At 38.8% G+C, this 21,007-nt stretch overlaps 2 non-coding genes across 2 annotated transcripts; both read right to left on the bottom strand.

Annotated features, from left to right (window-relative positions):
* Window positions 1-10,297: 10,297 nt before the first annotated feature.
* LOC148553931 (small nucleolar RNA R71) lies at window positions 10,298-10,405 on the bottom strand. Its single transcript, XR_015893238.1, has one exon. It is a non-coding gene; the product is annotated as a small nucleolar RNA R71 (small nucleolar RNA).
* A 9,273-nt stretch (window positions 10,406-19,678) lies between these two features.
* Window positions 19,679-19,787, bottom strand: LOC148553930 (small nucleolar RNA R71). Its single transcript, XR_015893130.1, has one exon. It is a non-coding gene; the product is annotated as a small nucleolar RNA R71 (small nucleolar RNA).
* Between the last annotated feature and the right edge of the window lie 1,220 nt (window positions 19,788-21,007).

Here is a 21,007-nt window from a genome sequence, read left to right as displayed (position 1 = left end):
TATAGCTCCTGAAGATCAGGAGAAAACTACTTTTATCTGTCCCTTTGGAACATATGCATATAAGAGGATGCCTTTTGGCTTATGTAATGCACCGGCTACGTTTCAAAGGTGCATGATGAGCACTTTCTCAAATCTTCTTGAAAACTTTATGGAAGTTTTCATGGATGACTTTAATGTGTATGGTGATTCATTTAACCTTTGCTTGGATAGTTTAGCTAGAGTATTAGATAGGTGTGTCAGTTCAAACCTTGTATTAAATTTTGAAAAATGCCATTTTATGGTAAAACAAGGTATTGTTCTAGGACATGTTGTTTCTAATACTGGTATATTAGTTGATCCAGCAAAGGTAGATGTCATTTCTAGTTTACCTTACCCCTCCTCCATGAGGGAAGTCCATTCGTTCCTTGGTCATACAAGTTTCTACCGGAGATTTATCAAGGACTTCAGTAAGGTAGCATTGCCTTTATCCAGACTACTGCAGAAGGATGTTGAGTTCGAGCTGAGTGAGGACTGCATGGAAGCGTTTGATAAGCTGAAGATCACCTTGACTCAAGCTCTGATTATGAGAGGACCCGACTGGAGCCAGCCATTTGAGATTATGTATGATGCCTCCAACTATGCAGTAGGAGCGGCACTGGCTCAGCGCGAAGGTAAGGACTCTTTTAAGACCTTAGACGCTGCTCAGTCTAATTATACTACCATTGAAAAAGAGCTTCTAGCTATTGTTTTTGCTCTGGATAAATTCCGAGCCTACTTAATTGGTACTAAGGTGGTAGTATACTCGGACCATGCAGCTCTAAAATATTTGTTAGCTAAAAAAGAGTCTAAACCAAGGTTAATACGTTGGATATTGTTGCTGCAAGAATTTGATTTAGAAATTAAAGATAGGAGTGGTTCCCAGAATTTAGTGACGGACCACTTGAGTCGCCTAGAGCACATTAAGAATGACTCTACTCCTATCGATGATGCTTTTTCATTTGATAGCTTGCACGCAATATCCGAGGTAGTCCCTTGGTATGCACCTATAGCTAATTATTTAGTTAGTCATACCTTCCCTCCCAATTTTACAAAGCATCAAAGGGACAAGCTGAAAAGCGAGTCCAAATATTATATATGGGATGACCCATATTTATGGAGGTATGGTGCTGACCAGATAATTAGAAGGTGTGTGCCTCAATCAGAATTCCAGTCAATTTTAGAGGCCTGCCACTCCTCTGAGAGTGGTAGACATTTTGGTCCTCAAAGAACAGCTAGAAAAATTTTAGACTGTGGATTCTGGTGGCCCACCCTTTTTAAAGATGCTAATGCCTTCTGTAAATCTTGCTCCCGTGCCAAAGGTTTGGGAATATATCCAAGAAGGATGAGATGCCCCAACAACTTATGTTGTTCTGTGAAATTTTTGATGTTTGGGGCATTGACTTCATGGGTCTATTTCCAAACTCTAGTGGTTTCTTATACATATTGTTAGGTGTCAATTATGTTTCTAAATGGGTGGAAGCAATTTCTACCCATACTGATGATGCTAATGTTGTTGTCTCTTTTGTTAGAAATCATATTATCTGTCATTTTGGATCACCACGAGCAATCGTGAGTGATCAAGGCACTCATTTTTGTAACATGAGATTAACAAGTCTACTGAAGAAACATGACCATGGTATGATCGTCCTTTTTTATTCCTAGTTTTATTTTATTTTGTTTTTATCAGTGTTCATTCATAATTTCTGCATAATCACCTGCATTCTGCATATAATAAAAAAAACGCATTCGACGCGCAAGCGTCTAGGACGCGAACGCGTCCTAGTGAATGCGAAAAGAATAGGAATTGAACAAAGAGTTATGCGGGATTGGCACTGGAACCATGCTCTGCGCACAAACAAGCCCACGCGTACGCGTACTTCACGCGTGCGCGTCGCTTGCGTTGTTAGCCACCCACGCATAAGCGTCCATGACGCGTATGCGTGACCCTGGAATTCGGCGTAAATGAGTGTTTGAACAGAGAGTTGTGATGACCTCGCGCTGGAACTGTGCTATAGGCACAAATTTACCCACGCATACGCACCCCTGATACTTCCACGTCAGTTTCACTATGTGGCTATCCACGCGTGCGCGTACCTGATGCGCACGCGTCATATGTCTTTTTGGCTCCAGTGCAGTTCAACCCGAGAGTTGTGTATGCGCGGGGATGCATGCCAGACGCTTACGCGTCACTGATGACAAGTAATCTTATGCTAGTTTCACAAGCATTTTTCATCTGTTTCATTAGGTTTTATGCACTTTCTTGCACAATAAGTAAGTGATTGGAGTAGAATTTCATGTTGCCTAAACTCAATTAAACATTGTAGATTTTTGTATAAAATCATGAGATTTATGCACAATTTTATTGATTATTATAGATGATGCAAAACCTTATGATTTTGATGAGACTTTGATGGCATGTTTAAAATATAATAAGTAAAGAAATGAGAAGAAGAAACAAAGAGGAAAGCAACGTGCAGGAGAACGCTGCGTTCACTCAATGAACGCTAAGTTCACAAGGGCGCATACGCGCACTAGCCTCCTCTGCATGACGAAGCAAGTTTGGAGATCCATGCGCACGCGCAGATGGCGCGCCTGCGTGCATCTAGGATCAGCGTTCACCAACAATGAACGCTACGTTCATTTCGAGTGAACGCCTGCGATACTTCTAGAGTGGGAACTTGAAAAAGGGAATCGACGTACACGCGCACATGCCGCGCCCGCGCCGATGGAATAAAAGTGGTGATGGATGCAGACGCGTACAAGACGCTGGAACGCAGAATTGATATTTTGCTATACACGCGCAAGCGCACAAGGCGCGCACGCGGACATAGCGCTCATGGCGCGAACGGAGCGTTTAGTTAATGAACACTACTCAAGGGCGCGCTTGCGCACAGTACGCACCCGCGTCGATAATGAGGAATTCCAGGGACGCGCCCGCGTCGGTGAAAGAACGTTGCGTTCAATTTGAGAACACTACGTTCACCTGAAGCTGCAACAAATGCCCATTTTGATCTACTTCATGCAAGACCAAAAAGCCCACTCCAAGTGCTGAAGGCCTGAAATAGAAAGTGTATATATAGATAGGAATTTAATTTCAGAGGAGCTCTCTTTTAGTTTTCAATTTCTAGAATTTAGAATTGAGATCAGATCTAAAATTTTCTTTTCTATTTTTGTTTTCTCTCTTCTGCAATCTTTTACTTTCTATTTTGGATCTGGAACTTGGATTGAAGAATTCTTCTGAATTATTTCAATTCGAAGTCATCTTTTTTTGTGCCTTTTTGCATTTTGAAGAATTGGAGTTCTGATCTTAGATTTTCTTTCACTTTTTTTTTCATTTGCAATTTCCTGTTTTCTGTTTTGTGAAGAGAGCAATCCTTGTGGGATCGACCTCACTCCTGTGAGTTATTATTACTTGATGCGGTCCGGTACAGTTGCCGGTGAGTTTTGTGTGGAATCATTTTTCCCTCATCAAGTTTTTGGCGCCGTTGCCGGGGATTGATTTAGATTGACAATGATTAAGTAGGTGATAATCTAGATTAAGCACTTTTTCTTTGTTTTGTTAAGCATTTTAACTGTTTGGGATTTTGTTTCAACTAACCTTAACCACACTCTAGCAGTAGAGTGTCTTATTTTCGTTTTCTGGTGTTGTTTGTATGCAGGGAGGAAGGAGAGGTGAATCCACCTCCTTTGATTCTGAGTCAGAGAGAACATTACTGAGAAGAAGAAAAGAAGCAAGAGGAAAGGGAATTTAAAGAAGAAGCATCAGAAGAAGAGGATCAAGAGATGGAGGATAACATCCCAAATCACCCTGAGGATGTGGCTAACAACAATGGCTCACCTCAAAGGAGAGTCCTAGCTTCGTACACCTTCCCCAACCCAAGAAACTGTGGGAGCAACATACTAACTCCCAATGTTCATGTAAACAATTTTGAGTTGAAGCCTCAACTTATTACTCTGGTGCAGAACAACTGTTCCTATGGAGGAGGTCCACTTGAAGATCCAACCCAACATTTATCCATCTTTCTGAGGATTTGTGAAACTGTCAAAACCAATGGTGTGCATCTAGACATCTACAAACTGTTGCTATTTCCATTCTCCTTAAGGGACAAGGCTTCTCAATGGCTAGAGACATTCCCCAAGGAAAGCATCAACAATTGGGAAGATCTAGTGAGCAAATTCCTAGCCAAAACCCACCTCAGAGGATCATTAGATTGAAGACAGAGGTGCAAACATTCACTCAATTGGATGGAGAATCACTATATGATGCCTGGAAAAGATACAAAGCCTTGATCAAAAAGTGTCCATCGGAGATGTTCAATGAATGGGATAAACTCCAAAATTTCTATGAATGCCTGACACTGAGGGCTCAAGAAGCTCTTGATTATTCAGCAGGAGGTTCATTACAACTCATGAAGACAGCTGAGGAAGCCCAAAACCTCATAGACACTGTGACTAACAATCAATACTTCTATGGTCATCAAAGGCAACGCCAGCCATCTCAAAGGAAAAATGTGTTGGAGCTGGAAGGTGTGGACACCATTTTGGCACAAAATAAGGTGATGCACCAACAAATCCAGTAGCAAATAGAATTGATGGCTAAGAGAATTGATGGTCTTCAAATTGCAGCAGTTAGCACTCCAAATCAACCATCAGCTGGATGGGGGCAGAATGAAGAAGCTTATGAAGAGAAGCAGTAAGAACAAGTGAATTATATGCACAATCAAGGAGCTGGACAGAATGAATTTTATGGAGACACTTACAACTCCTCTTGGAAGAATCATCCCAATCTAAGGTGGGGAGACAACCAGAACCAAAATTCATGGCAAAGGAACTCCAACCAAAACAACTCCCGCAACACAAATCACTAGAATCATCAAAACACTAATCAAAATCCATATAGAAAACCACAAAACAACTACCCGAATTCCAACTTCTATCCACCCCACAACCCATCAACTAACCAAAATAATTTTCAACAACCACCTTCATCTCACACTCAGCCACTACTACCCCAAGAAGCCCAAAGAGTCTCCAATTTGGAGATGATGATGGAGAAGATGATCAAGCATCAAGAGTTAGCTAATAAGAACCATGAAGCTTGATGAGCGGATAATTTATACCCTTTTTGGCATTGTTTTTACATAGTTTTTAGTATGTTTTAGTTACTTTTTATTATATCTTTATTAGTTTTTATGAAAAAATCATATTTCTAGACTTTACTATGAGTTTGTGTGTTTTTCTGTAATTTCAGGTATTTTCTGGCTGAAATTGAGGGACTTGAGCAAAAATCTTATTCAGAGGCTGAAAAAGGACTGCAGATGCTGTTGGATTTTGACCCTCCTGCACTCGAAGTAGATTTTCTGGAGCTATCAAAGCCAAATTAGTGCGCTCTTAATTGCGTTGAAAAGTAGACATCCTGGGCTTTCCAGTAATATATAATAGTCCATACTTTGCCCGAGATTTGATGGCCCAAACTGGCGTCCAAAGCCAGCCTAAAACATCATGGCGTAAAACACCCAAACTGGCACCAAAGCTAGCGTTTAACTCCAAGAACAGCCTATGCATGAAAAAGCTTCATTGCTCAGCCCAAGAACACACCAAGTGGGCCCCGAAAGTGGATTTCTGCACTATCTGCACTTAGTTATTCATTTTCTGTAAACCTAAGTTACTAGTTTAATATAAATAGCACTTTTTACTATTGTATTCGCATACTATCTTAGACTTTTTTCATCTGTTGTTCATGTTTTAGAGGCTGGCCTCACGACCATGCCTAGACCTTTTTCACTTATGTATTTTCAACGGTGGAGTTTCTACACCCCATAGATTAAGTTGTGGAGCTCTGCTGTTCTTCATGAATTAATGCAAGTACTATTGTTTTTCTTTCAATTCACACCTACTTCTTCTCCAAGATATACTCTCGTACTTAATTCAATTAATTCAGAATGAAGGGGTGACCCGTGACAATCACCCAATCTTCGTTACTCGCTTAGCCAAGATCCATGTGCCTGACAACCACAAAGCGATCTACATGATGTTCAACATAGTCATTGGACGACACCTGGAGTATATTCTCTTGGATATCTAATACACGGACCGAGTCCGTGAGACTAGTATCTTCGTGGTATAGGCTAGAATCATTGGCAGTATTCCTAGGATCCGGAAAGTCTAAACCTTGTCTGTGGTATTCCGAGTAGGATCCGGGAAGGGATGACTGTGACGAGCTTCAAACCTGCGATGTTGGGCGCAGTGACAGTGTGAAAAAGGATCAATGGATTCTATTCCGATGCTAGCAGGAACCGACAGATGATTAGCCATGCGGTAGCTGTACCTGGTATTTTTCATCCGAGACGAGAAATCCGACAGTTGATTAGTGATAAGCGGATAATTTATACGCTTTTTGACATTGTTTTTAATATATTTTTAGTAGGATCTAGTTATTTTTAGGGATGTTTTCATTAGTTTTTATGTTAAATTCAAATTTCTGGACTTTACTATGAGATTGTGTGTTTTTCTGTGATTTCAGGTATTTTCTGACTGAAATTGAGGGACTTGAGCAGAAATCAGATTCAGAGGTTGAAAAAGGACTGCTGATGCTGTTGGATTCTGACCTCCCTGCACTCAAAGTGGATTTTCTGGAGTTACAGAACTCGAAATGACGCGCTTCCAATTGCGTTGCCAAGAATAGACGACGTAAACTGGCGTTCAACGCCAACTTTCTACCCAAATCTGGCGTCCAGCGCCAGAAAAGGAGCCAAAACCAGAGTTGAACGCCCAAACTGGCACAAAAGCTGGCGTTCAACTCCAAGAAGGACCTCTACACGTACAACACTCAAGCTCAGCCCAAGCACACACCAAGTGGGCCCCGGAAGTGAATTTATGCATCAATTACTTACTCATGTAAACCCTAGTAGCTAGTTTATTATAAATAGGACCTTTTACTATTGTATTAGACATCTTTGATCAGTTGTATGCTATCTTAGATCACATTTGAGGGCTGGCCCCTCGGCCATGCCTGGACCTTTCACTTATGTATTTTTAACGGTAGAGTTTCTACACTCCATAGATTAAGGTGTGGAGCTCTGCTGTTCCTCAAAGATTAATGCAAAGTACTACTGTTTTCTATTCAATTCATCTTGTTTCGCTTCTAAGATATTTATTCGTACTTCAATCTGAATGTGATGAATGTGACAATCATCATCATTCCCTATGAACGCGTGCCTGACAACCACTTCCGTTCTACCTTCGACTGAATGAGTATCTCTTAGATCTCTTAATCGGAATCTTCGTGGTGTAAGCTAGAATGATGGCGGCATTCAAGAGAATCCGGAAAGTCTAAAACTTGTCTGTGGTATTCCGAGTAGGATTCAATGATTGAATGACTGTGACGAGCTTCAAACTCGCGAGTGCTGGGTGTTAGTGACAAACGCAAAAGGAGGGTGAATCCTATTCCAGCATGATCGAGAACCGACAAATGATTAGCCGTGCTGTGACAGAGCATGTGAGCATATTTTTCACTGAGAGGAGGGGATGTAGCCACTGACAATGGTGATGCCCTTGCATAAAGCCAGCCATGGAAAGGAGTAAGACTGATTGGATGAAGACAGCAGAAAAGCAGAGGTTCAGAGGAACGAAAGCATCTCTATTCGCTTATCTGAAATTCTCACCAATGATTTACATAAGTATCTCTATCCGTATTCTATTAATTATTATTCGAAAACTCCATAACTGTTTTATATCTGCCTGACTGAAATTTACAAGGTGACTATAGCTTGCTTCATACCAACAATCTCCGTGGGATTCGACCCTTACTCACGTAAGGTATTACTTGGACGACCCAGTGCACTTGCTGGTTAGTTACACGGAGTTGTGAACCATGGTCTTGGCATCATGTTTTTGGCGCCATTTCCAGGGAAAGAAAGAGCAATGCATTTTACATAATTAAAGTGTAATCACGATTCCGCGTACCAAGTTTTTGGCGCCGTTACCGGGGATTGTTTGAGTTTGGACAACTGACGGTTCATCCTGTTGCTCAGATTAGGTAATTTTCTTTTTGTTTTCTTTTCAAAAACTTTTCAAAATCTTCCAAAAATTTTCTCACCTGTTTTCGAAAAAATTTTTTATTCAAAATTTTTAAGAATGAATTCTAGTGTTTCATGAAGCATGTTGAAGCCTGGCTGGCTGTAAAGCCATGTCTAATTCCTTTGGGAATGAGTATGTCAGGCGTGACATGTCTGAATTACATGCTGAAGCTTGGCTGGCCATTAGCCATGTCTAGTGTTTTGGACCAGAGCTTTCATTGAAAGCTTAGCTGGCTAGTGAGCCATGTCTAATTCCTGGACTGAAGCTTCAGACTAAGAATGCAAGATTCCTGGAATTCATGTTAAAAATTTTGGAATCCTTATTTTTTCTTTTTCATATAATTTTCGAAAAAAAGATCCAAAAGAAATTAGAAAATCATAAAAATCAAAAACATTTTTTGTGTTTCTTGTTTGAGTCATGAGTCATGTCATAAGTTTGGTGTCATTTGCATGTGCATCTTGCATTTTTCGAAAATTTCATGCATTCATAGTGTTCTTCATGATCTTCAAGTTGTTCTTGGTAAGTCTTCTTGTTTGATCTTGATGATTTTTTGTTTTGTGTTGTATGGTGTTTTTCATATGCATTCTTGAATTCTTAGTGCGTAAGCATTAAAAAATTCTAAGTTTGGTGTCTTGCATGTTTTCTTTGCATTAAAAATTTTTCAAAATTGTGTCTATGATGTTCATCTTGACATTCAAAATGTTTTTGGTGTTCATCTTGACATTCATAGCATTCTTGCATGCATTCATTGTTTTGATCCATAACTTTCATGCATTGCATCATTTTTCCTGTTTTCCTCTCTCATCATAAAAATTCAAAAAATCAAAAAAATATCTTTCCCATTTTCTCTCATCAAATTCGAAAATTTGGATTGACTTTTTCAAAAATTTTTAAAATCAAATTGTTTCTCATGAGTCAAATCAAATTTTCAATTTGAAAATCTTATCTTTTTCAAAATCTTTTTCAAAAATCAAATCTTTTTCAAAATTCTTAGTTATTTTCGAAAATTCTAAAAATATTTTTCAAAAATCTTTTTCTTATTTTTATATCAAATTTTCGAAAATAACATAATCAATTAATATTTTGATTCAAAAATTTGAAGTTTGTTACTTGCTTGTTTAGAAAGATTCAAACTTTGAATTCTAGAATCATATCTTGTGATTTCTTATGAATCAAGTCATTAATTGTGATTTTAAAAATCAAATCTTTTTCAAAAACTAATTTCTATCATATCTTTTCAAAAATATCTTATCATTTTACCTTTTTCAAAAAGTTGGTTTCAAAATATCTTTTCTAATCGCCTAACTTCTTATCTTTTCAAAATTTGTTTCAACTAACTAACTAACTTTTTGTTTGTTTCTTAACTTTTTCAAAACTACCTAACTAACTCTCTCTCTCTCTAATTTTCGAAAATATCTTCCCTCTTTTTCAAAAATTTCTTTTTAATTAACTAATTATTCTTATTTTTATTTTTGATTTTAAAAAAAAAATTTCGAAAAATACTAACATCTCATCTCACATCTCAACCCTCCTCACAGTTGTGTTTCTTCCATTACATTACATTCTTTGTCTCCCCCTCTTCTTCTACTCACACAGGGATCCCTATACTGTGGTATAAAGGATCTCTATTATTATTATTATTTTTCTGTGCCCTCTTCTTTGTCATATGAGCAGGAGCAAGGATAAGAACATTCTTGTGGAAGCAGATCCAGAACCTGAAAGGACTCTGAAAAGGAAACTAAGAGAAGCTAAAATACAACAATCCAGAGATAACCTTTCAGAAATTTTTGAACAGGAAGAGGAGATGGCAGCCGAAAATAATAATAATGTAAGGAAGATGCTTGGTGACTTTACTGCACCTAATTCCAATTTACATGGAAGAAGCATCTCCATTCCTGCCATTGGAGCAAACAACTTTGAGCTGAAACCTCAATTAGTTTCTCTGATGCAGCAGAACTGCAAGTTTCACGGACTTCCATCTGAAGATCCTTTTCAGTTCTTAACTGAATTCTTGCAGATATGTGATACTGTTAAGACTAATGGAGTAGATCCTGAAGTCTACAGGCTCATGCTTTTCCCCTTTGCTGTAAGAGACAGAGCTAGATTATGGTTGGATTCTCAACCCAAAGACAGCCTGAACTCTTGGGATAAGCTGGTCACGGCTTTCTTAGCCAAGTACTTTCCTCCTCAAAAGCTGAGCAAGCTTAGAGCTGATGTTCAAACCTTCAGACAGAAAGAAGGTGAATCCCTCTATGAAGCTTGGGAAAGATACAAACAGTTGACCAAAAAGTGTCCTTCTGACATGCTTTCAGAATGGACCATCCTGAATATATTCTATGATGGTTTATCTGAGCTATCAAAAATGTCACTGGACACTTCTGCAGGTGGATCCATTCACCTAAAGAAAACGCCTGCAGAAGCTCAAGAACTCATTGACATGGTTGCTAATAACCAGTTCATGTACACTTCTGAAAGGAATCCTGTGAGTAATGGGACGCCTATGAAGAAGGGAGTTCTTGAAGTTGATACTCTGAATGCCATATTGGCTCAGAATAAAATATTGACTCAGCAAGTCAATATGATCTCTCAGAGTCTGCATGGAATGCAAGCTGCATCCAACAGTACTCAAGAGGCTTCTTATGAAGAAGAAGCTTATGATCCTGAGAACCCTGCAATAGCAGAGGTGAATTACTTAGGTGAACCTTATGGAAACACCTATAACTCATCATGGAGAAATCATCCAAATTTCTCATGGAAGGATCAAAAGCCTCAACAAGGCTTTAATAATGGTGGAAGAAACAGGTTTAACAATAATAAACCTTTTCCATCATCCACTCAGCAACAGACAGAAAACTCTGAACAAAATGCTTCTAATTTAGCAAATCTAGTCTCTGATCTATCCAAGGCCACTGTGAGCTTCATGAATGAAACAAGGTCTTCCATTAGAAATTTGGAAGCACAAGTGGGCCAGCTGAGTAAAAGGATCACTGAAATCCATCCCAGTACTCTCCCAAGCAATACAGAAGAGAATCCAAAAGGAGAGTGCAAGGCCATTGACATAAGCAAAATGGCCGAACCCAATGAGGGAGAGGAGAACGTGAATCCCAAGGAGGAAGACCTCCTGGGACGTCCAGTGACCAATAAGGAGCTTCCCTCTGAGGAACCAAAGGAATCTGAGACTCTGCAAGAGACCATAGAGATTCCATTGAACCTCCTTATGCCCTTCATGAGCTCTGATGAGTATTCCTCTTCTGAAGAGAATGAGGATGTTACTAAAGAGCAAACTGCCAAGTTTCTTGGTGCAATCATGAAGCTAAATGCCAAATTATTTGGCATTGATACTTGGGAAGTTGAACTTCCCTTGTTCATCAATGAACTAAGTGATCTGGATCAACTGACATTGCCTCAGAAGAGACAGGATCCTGGAAAGTTCATAATACCTTGTACCATAGGCACCATGATCTTTAAGGCTTTGTGTGACCTTGGTTCAGGAATAAACCTCATGCCCTTCTCTGTAATAGAGAAACTGGGAATCTATGGGGTGCAAGCTGCTAAAATCTCATTAGAGATGGCAGACAGTTCAAGAAAACAGGCTTATGGACAAGTAGAGGACGTGTTAGTAAACGTTGAAGGCCTTTACATCCCTGCTGATTTCATAGTCCTGGATACTGGAAAGGAAGAGGATGAATCCATCATCCTAGGAAGACCTTTCCTGGCCGCAGCAAGAGCTGTGATTGATGTTGACAGAGGTGAAATAGTCCTTCAATGGAATAAGGACTCCCTTGTGTTTAAAACTCAAGGATCTCCCTCTGCAACCATGGAGAGGAAGCAGAAAAAGCTTCTCTCAAAGCAGAGTCAACCAGAGCCCCCACAGTCAAACTCTAAGTTTGGTGTTGGGAGGCCACAACCAAACTCTAAGTTTGGTGTTGAACTCCCATATCCAAACTCTAAGTTTGGTGTTGGAGAGTCTCAACAAAGCTCTGCACATCTGTGAGGCTCCATGAGAGCCCACTGTCAAGCTATTGACATTAAAGAAGCGCTTGTTGGGAGGCAACCCAATTTTTATTTATCTAACTATATTTTTCTTATTTATATGTCTTTATAGGTTCATGATCATGTGGAGTCACAAAATGAATATAAAAATTGAAAACGGAATCAAAAACAGCTGAAGAAAAATCACACCCTGGAGGAGCATCTGTCTGGCGTTCAGCGCCAGAACAGAGCATGGTTCTGGCGCTGAACGCCCAAAATGGGCAGCTTCTGGGCGCTGAACGCCAGAACAGGCATGGTTCTGGCGTTCAACGCCAGAAATGGCACACAAATGGGCGTTGAACGCCCAAAATGGCCACCAACCTGGCGCTGAACGCCCAGAGTTGTGTGCAAAGGCATTTTTACATGCCTAATGGGTGCAGGGATGTAAATCCTTGAACACCTCAGGATCTGTGGACCCCACAGGATCCACTCAGGATCTGTGGATCCCACAGGATCCCCATCTACCTCCACTCACTTCTTCTCACCACTCACATCCATCCACTCTTCCCCATAAACCTACCTCATAAACTCCACCTACCTTCAAAATTCAAAACCAATTTCCCACCCAAACCCACCCATATGGCCGACACCTTTTCCCCTCTCCCTTTCCTATATAAAGCCCTCCATTCTTTATCAAACTCACACAACACACCCCTCTACACCCTTCTTGGCCGAAACACTTCCCACCCCCCTCTCCTCTATTTCTTCTTCTTCTTCATCTATTCATTCTTCTATTGCTCGAGGGCGAGCAAAATTCTAAGTTTGGTGTGGTAAAAGCATAAGCTTTTTGTTTTTCCATTACCATTGATGGCACCTAAGACCGGAGAATCCTCTAGAAAGGGGAAAGGGAAGACAAAAGCTTCCACATCCGAGTCATGGGAGATGGAAAGGTTCATCTCCAAAGCCCATCAAGACCACCTCTATGATGTTGTGGCCAAGAAGAAGGTGATCCCTGAGGTCCCTTTCAAACTCAAAAGAAATGAGTATCCGGAGATTCGACATGAAATTCAAAGAAGAGGTTGGGAAGTTCTAACAAATCCCATCCAACAAGTCGGCATCCTAATGGTTCAAGAGTTCTATGCTAATGCATGGATCATCAAGAACCATGATCAAAGTAAGAACCCAGATCCAAAGAACTATGTTACAATGGTTCGGGGGAAATACTTAGATTTTAGTCCGGAGAATGTGAGGTTGACGTTCAACTTGCCAAACATGGAAGAGAACGCACGCCCCTACACAAGGAGAGTCAACTTTGATCAAAGGTTGGACCAAGTCCTTATGGACATATGTGTAGAAGGAGCTCAATGGAAGATTGACTCCAAAGGCAAGCCGGTTCAACTAAGAAGATTGGACCTCAAGCCTATAGCTAGAGGATGGTTGGAGTTTATTCAATGCTCAATCATTCCCACTAGCAACCAGTCTAAAGTTACTATAGACCGGGCCATCATGATCCATAGCATCATGATTGGAGAAGAGGTGGAAGTTCATGAGATTATACCTCAAGAACTCTACAAGGTGGCTGACAAGTCCTCCACCATGGCAAGGTTAGCCTTTCCTCACCTCATTTGCCACCTATGCAATTCGGCTGGGATTGACATAGAGGGAGATATCCTCATTAAAGAGGACAAGCCCATCACTAAGAAAAAGATGGAGCAAGCAAGAGAGCCCATTCATTGAGCTCAAGAGGCGTATGAAGCTCATCACCATGAGATCCCGGAGATGCCTCAAATGCACTTTCCTCCACAAAACTATTGGGAGCAAATCAACACCTCCCTAGGAGAATTGAGTTCCAATATGGGACAACTAAGGGTGGAACATCAAGAGCACTCCATCATGCTTCACGAAATAAGAGAAGATCAAAAAGCAATGAGGGAGGAGCAACAAAGACAAGGAAGAGACATAGAAGAGCTCAAGGACATCATTGGTTCCTCAAGAAGGAAACGCCACCATCACTAAGGTGGATTCATTCCTTGTTCTTATTTCTTCTGTTTTTCGTTTTCTATGTTATATACTTATCTATGTTTGTGTCTTCATTACATGATCATTAGTAGTTAGTAACTATGTCTTAAAGTTATGAATGTCCTATGAATCCATCACCTCTCTTAAATGAAAAATGTTTTAAATCAAAAGAACAAGAAGTACATGAGTTTCAAATTTATCCTTGAACTTAGTTTAATTATATTGATGTGGTGACAATGCTTCTTGTTTTCTGAATGAATGCTTGAACAGTGCATATGTCTTTTGAAGTTGTTGTTTAAGAATGTTAAATATGTTGGCTCTTGAAAGAATGATGACTAGGAGACATGTTATTTGATAATCTGAAAAATCATAAAAATGATTCTTGAAGCAAGAAAAAGCAGCAAAGAACAAAGCTTGCAGGAAAAAAAAATAGGCGAAAAAAAATAGAAAGAAAAAGAAAAAGCAAGCAGAAAAAGCCAATAACCCTTAAAACCAAAAGGCAAGGGAAATAAAAAGGATTCCAAGGCTTTGAGCATCAGTGGATAGGAGGGCCTAAAGGAATAAAATCCTGGTCTAAGCGGCTAAACCAAGCTGTCCCTAACCATGTGCTTGTGGCGTGTAGGTGTCAAGTGAAAACTTGAGACTGAGCGGTTAAAGTCAAGGTCCAAAGCAAAAACAAAGAGTGTGCTTAAGAACCCTGGACACCTCTAATTGGGGACTTTAGCAAAGCTGAGTCACAATCTGAAAAGGTTCACCCAATTATGTGTCTGTGGCATTTATGTATCCGGTGGTAATACTGGAAAACAAAGTGCTTAGGGCCACGGCCAAGACTCATAAAGAAGCTGTGTTCAATAATCATCATACTGAACTAGGAGAGTCAATAACACTATTCGAAATCTGAAGTTCCTATAGATGCCAATCATTCTGAACCTCAATGGATAAAGTGAGATGCCAAAACTATTCAAGAGCCAAAAAGCTATAAGTCCCGCTCATATGATTGAAGCTATGTTTCATTGATAATTTGGAATTTGTAGTATATTCTCTTCTTTTTATCCTATTTGATTTTCAATTGCTTGGGGACAAGCAACAATTTAAGTTTGGTGTTGTGATGAGCGGATAATTTATACGCTTTTTGACATTGTTTTTAATATATTTTTAGTAGGATCTAGTTACTTTTAGGGATGTTTTCATTAGTTTTTATGTTAAATTCACATTTCTGGACTTTACTATGAGATTGTGTGTTTTTCTGTGATTTCAGTTATTTTCTGACTGAAATTGAGGGACTTGAGCAGAAATCAGATTCAGAGGTTGAAAAAGGACTGCTGATGCTGTTGGATTCTGACCTCCCTGCACTCAAAGTGGATTTTCTGGAGCTACAGAACTCGAAATGGCGCGCTTCCAATTGCGTTGGAAAGTAGACATCTAGGGCTTTCCAGAAATGTATAATAGTCCATACTTTGGCCAAGAATAGACGATGTAAACTGGCGTTCAACGCCAGCTTTCTACCCAAATCTGGCGTCCAGCGCCAGAAAAGGAGCCAAAACCAGAGTTGAACGCCCAAACTGGCACAAAAGCTGGCGTTCAACTCCAAGAAGGACCTCTACACGTGCAACACTCAAGCTCAGCCCAAGCACACACCAAGTGGGCCCCGGAAGTGAATTTATGCATCAATTACTTACTCATGTAAACCCTAGTAGCTAGTTTATTATAAATAGGACCTTTTACTATTGTATTAGACATCTTTGATCAGTTGTATGCTATCTTAGATCACATTTGAGGGCTGGCCTCTCGGCCATGCCTGGACCTTTCACTTATGTATTTTTAACGGTATAGTTTCTACACTCCATAGATTAAGGTGTGGAGCTCTGCTGTTCCACAAAGATTAATGCAAAGTACTACTGTTTTCTATTCAATTCATCTTATTTCGCTTCTAAGATATTCATTCGTACTTCAATCTGAATGTGATGAACGTGACAATCATCATCATTCCCTATGAACGCGTGCCTGACAACCACTTCCATTCTACCTTCGACTGAATGAGTATCTCTTAGATCTCTTAATCGGAATCTTCGTGGTGTAAGCTAGAATGATGGCGGCATTCAAGAGAATCCGGAAAGTCTAAACCTTGTCTGTGGTATTCCGAGTAGGATTCAATGATTGAATGACTGTGACGAGCTTCAAACTCGCGAGTGCTGGGCGTTAGTGACAAACGCAAAAGGAGGGTGAATCCTATTCCAGCATGATCGAGAACCGACAGATGATTAGCCGTGCTGTGACAGAGCATGTGAGCATATTTTTCACTGAGAGGAGGGGATGTAGCCACTGACAGCGGTGATGCCCTTGCATAAAGCCAGCCATGGAAAGGAGTAAGACTGATTGGATGAAGACAGCAGGAAAGCAGAGGTTCAGAGGAACGAAAGCATCTCTATTCGCTTATCTGAAATTCTCACCAATGATTTACATAAGTATCTCTATCCCTATTCTATTAATTATTATTCGAAAACTCCATAACTGTTTTATATCTGCCTAACTGAGATTTACAAGGTGACTATAGCTTGCTTCATACCAACAATCTCCGTGGGATTCGACCCTTACTCACGTAAGGTATTACTTGGACGACCCAGTGCACTTGCTGGTTAGTTACACGGAGTTGTGAACCATGGTCTTGGCATCATGTTTTTGGCGCCATTTCCAGGGAAAGAAAGAGCAATGAATTTTACATAATTAAAGTGTAATCACGATTCCGCGTACCAATTAGTCGTGCAGAAACCGTAGAGGACCACTTTCACTGAGAGGATCTTACAGCTTGCCATGGAAAGGAGCACGCATGGTTGGAAGAAGGCAATAGGAAAGCAGAGGTTCAGAAGAAACAAAGCATCTTCAGACGCTTATCTAAAATTCCCACCAATGAATTACATAAGTAACTTTATTTTATTTTATGTTTTATTTATATTTTAATTATCAAAACCTCATAACCATTTCAATCCGCCTGACTGAGATTTACAAGATGACCATAGCTTGCTTCAAGCCGACAAACTCCGTGGGATCGACCCTTACTCACGTAAGGTTTATTACTTGGACGACCCAGTGCACTTGCTCGTTAGTTGTGCGGAGATGTGAAAAGTGTGAATCACAATTCCTTGCACCAAGTTTTTGGCGCCGTTGCCGGGGATTGTTCGAGTTTGGACAACTGACGGTTCATCTTGTTGCTTAGATTAGGTAATTTTATTTTATGTTTAAGCTTTTTATTTTTATTTTCGAAAAAAATACAAAAAAAATTAGTTTTCGAAAAATTCATAAAAATTTTCAAAAAAATTTTTATGTTCTTCAGAGTTTTTAAGAACGAATTCTAGAGCTTCATGAGATATGGTGAAACCTAGCTGGCTGTTAAGCCATGTCTAATCTTTTGGACTAAGGTTTCTACCTTCTATTGTAAAAAGGACATGCTTGTATGTGTTATGTTAAAGCTTGGCTGGCCACTTGGCCATGCTAAATCTTTTGGACCGGAGCTTTAGAATCACATTGCATGAGCCTTTGGATTCTCATTCATAACTCTATGCTGAAGCTTGGCTAGCCATTGGCCATGTCTAATCTTTTGGACCGAAACTTTAGACTAACATTACAGGAATCCTGGAATTCTTATTAAAAATTTTGAATTTCTTTATTTTCCTTTTCTAAAATAATTTTCGAAAAATACAAAAAAAATTAATAAAACCATAAAAAAAACCAAAAATTTTGTGTTTCTTGTTTGAGTTTAGTGTCAAATTTTAAGTTTGGTGTCAATTGCATCTTTTTAATTTTTCTTTAAATTTTCGAAAATTCATGTATGTGTTCTTTCATGATCTTCAAGTTTTTCTTGATGATTTTCTTTGTTTGATCTTTAATTTTTCTTGTTTTGTGTCTTTTCTTGTTTTTCATATGTATTTTCGAATTATTAGTGTCTAAAGTTTAAAAATTTTTAAGTTTGGTGTCTGGCATATTTTTCTTTTCTTAAAAATTTTCAAAAATATGTTCTTGATGTTCATCATGATCTTCAAAGTGTTCTTGGTGTTCATCTTGACATTCAAAGTGTTCTTGCATGCATTATTAGTTTTGATCTTAATTTCTTATGTTTTGTGTCATTGTTTTGTTTTTCTCTCTCTTCATTAATTCAAAAATAAAAAATAATATCTTTTCCTTATTTTACTCATAATTTTTGAAATTTTGAATTGATTTAGTCATAAATTTTCAAAATTTGGTTGTTTCTTGTTAGTCAAGCCAAAATTTCAATTTAAAAATTCTATCTTTTCAAATCTTTTTCATTTTTCTTCTTAATATTTTCGAAAATTTCAAAATTGATTTTCAAAATCTTTTTCTTATTTTTGTTTCATATTTTCGAATTTATTGCTAACAATTAATATTTTGATTCAAAATTTTCAAGTTGTTACTTGCCTATTAAGAAAGGATCAATCTTTAAATTCTAGAATCATATCTTTTATTTTCTTGTTAGTCAAGTAATCAACTTTAATTTCAAAAATCAAATCTTTTTAATTTCTTTTTCAAATATTTTTCAAAATGATTTTCAATCATATCTTTTCAAAATTGATTTTCAAATCTTTTTTCAATTAACTACTTGACTTTTTGTTTGATTTTAAAAGTTTACTATTTCTTATCTTTTTCAAAACCACCTAACTACTTTTCTCTCTCTCTAATTTTCAAAAACCCTTTTTTCCAAAATTCTTTGACTAATTGTTTTAAATTCTATTTTTATTTTATTTTTCTTCTTAAATTCGAATTCTAACTAATAATTAAAATAAAAACAAAAATATTTTTTCCCTTCTTTTAAATTAAATTTCGAATTTCTTCTCTCTCTCATCTCTTTCTATTTATTTTATTTATTTACTAACACTTCTCTTCTTCTTATAATTTGAACCCTCTCCCTCTCTCTGTGTTCGAATTCTTCTCCTCCCTTCTTCATTCTATTTCTTCTATTCTTCTACTCATATAAAGGAATCTCTATACTGTGACATAGAAGATTCCTATTCTTTTTTGTTCTCTTCTTTTTCATATGAGCAGGAACAAGGATAAGAACATTCTTGTTGAAGCTGATCCTGAACCTGAAAGGACTCTGAAGAGGAAGCTAAGAGAAGCTAAAGCACAACACTCTGGATAGGACCTAACAGAAATTTTCGAAAAAGAAGAAGTTATGGCAGCCGAAAATAACAACAATGGTGGAGATGCAAGGAAGATGCTTGGTGACGTTACTGCACCCACTTCTGACTTCTATGAAAGAAGCATCTCAATTCCTGCAATTGGAGCAAACAACTTTGAGCTTAAGCCTCAATTAGTTTCTCTAATGCAGCAGAACTGCAAGTTTCATGGACTTCCATTGGAAGATCCTCATCAGTTCTTAGCTGAATTCTTGCAAATCTGTGACATTGTCAAGACCAATGGGGTTAATCCCGAGGTCTACAGACTTATGCTTTTCCCCTTTGCTGCAAGAGACAGGGTTAGGATATGGTTAGACTCACAACCTAAAGAAAGCCTGAACTCTTGGGAAAAGTTGGTCAATTCTTTCTTGGCCAAATTCTTTTCACCTCAAAAGTTGAGCAAGCTTAGAGTGGAAGTCCAAACCTTTAGACAGAAGGAAGGTGAATCCCTCTATGAAGCTTGGGAAAGATACAAGCAATTGATCAGAAAGTGTCCTTCTGACATGATTTCAGAATGGAGCATCTTATGTATATTCTATGATGGTCTGTCTAAATTGTCCAAGATGTCATTGGATCACTCAGCTAATGGATCTCTTCATCTAAAGAAGACGCCTGCAGAAGCTCAGGAACTCATTGAAATGGTTGCAAATAACCAGTTCATGTACACTTCTGAAAGAAATCCTTTGAATAATGGGATGACTCAGAAGAAAGGAGTTCTTGAGATTGATACTCTGAATTTAATATTGGCTCAAAATAAAATATTGACTCAGCAAGTCAATATGATTTCTCAGAGTTTGACTGGAATGCAAGCTGCATCCGGCAGTACTAAAGAAGCTTCCTCTGAAGAAGAAGCTTATGACCCTGAGAATCCTGCAATGGAAGAGGTGAATTACATGGGAGAATCCTATGGAAACACCTATAATCCTTCATGGAGGAATCATCCTAATTTCTCATGGAAGGATCAGCAGAAGCTTAATCAAGGCTTCAACAATAATAATGGTGGGAGGAATAGGTTTGGCAATAGCAAGCCTTTTCCATCATCTTCTGAGCAACAGATAAAGAATTCTAAGCAAAGCCTCTCTGACTTAGCAACCATAATCTCTGATCTAAGTAAGACCACTCACAGTTTCATGACTGAAACAAGGTCCTCCATCAGAAATTTGGAGGCACAAGTGGGTCAACTAAGTAAAAGAGTTACTGAAATCCCTCCTAGTACTCTCCCAAGCAATACAGAAGAGAATCCAAAGAGAGAGTGCAAGGCCATCAATATACCTAACATGGCTGAATGCACAGAGGAGGAAGAGGCAGTGAATACCAGTGAGGAAGACCTCAATGGACGTTCATTGGCCACTAAGGAGTTCCCTATTGAGGAACTAAAGGAATCTGAGGCTTATACAGAGACCATAGAGATTCCACTAAACTTACTGTTGCCATTCATGAGCTCTGATGAGTATTCTTCCTCTGAAGAGGATGAAGATATTACTAACGTCCAAGTTGCTCAGTATCTAGGAGTAATCATGAAGTTGAATGCCAAGTTATTTGGTAATGAGACTTGGGAGGATGAACCTCCATTGCTCATCAACGAACTAAATACCTTGGTTCAACAAAAATTACCTCAGAAGAAATCAGATCCCGAAAAATTCTTAATACCTTCATCATATGCACCATGACCTTTAAGAAGGCTCTATGTGACCTTGGTTCAAGTATAAACCTCATGCCACTCTCTGTAA

The sequence above is a fragment of the Arachis ipaensis genome, chromosome B7 (genome assembly GCF_059453495.1).
Source record: "Arachis ipaensis isolate K30076 ecotype BB chromosome B7, ASM5945349v1, whole genome shotgun sequence".
NCBI classification, from domain to species: Eukaryota; Viridiplantae; Streptophyta; class Magnoliopsida; order Fabales; family Fabaceae; genus Arachis; species Arachis ipaensis.
The sequence above is the reverse complement of the archived record's forward strand: the minus strand, read 5'-3'. Positions and strand labels throughout refer to the sequence as shown.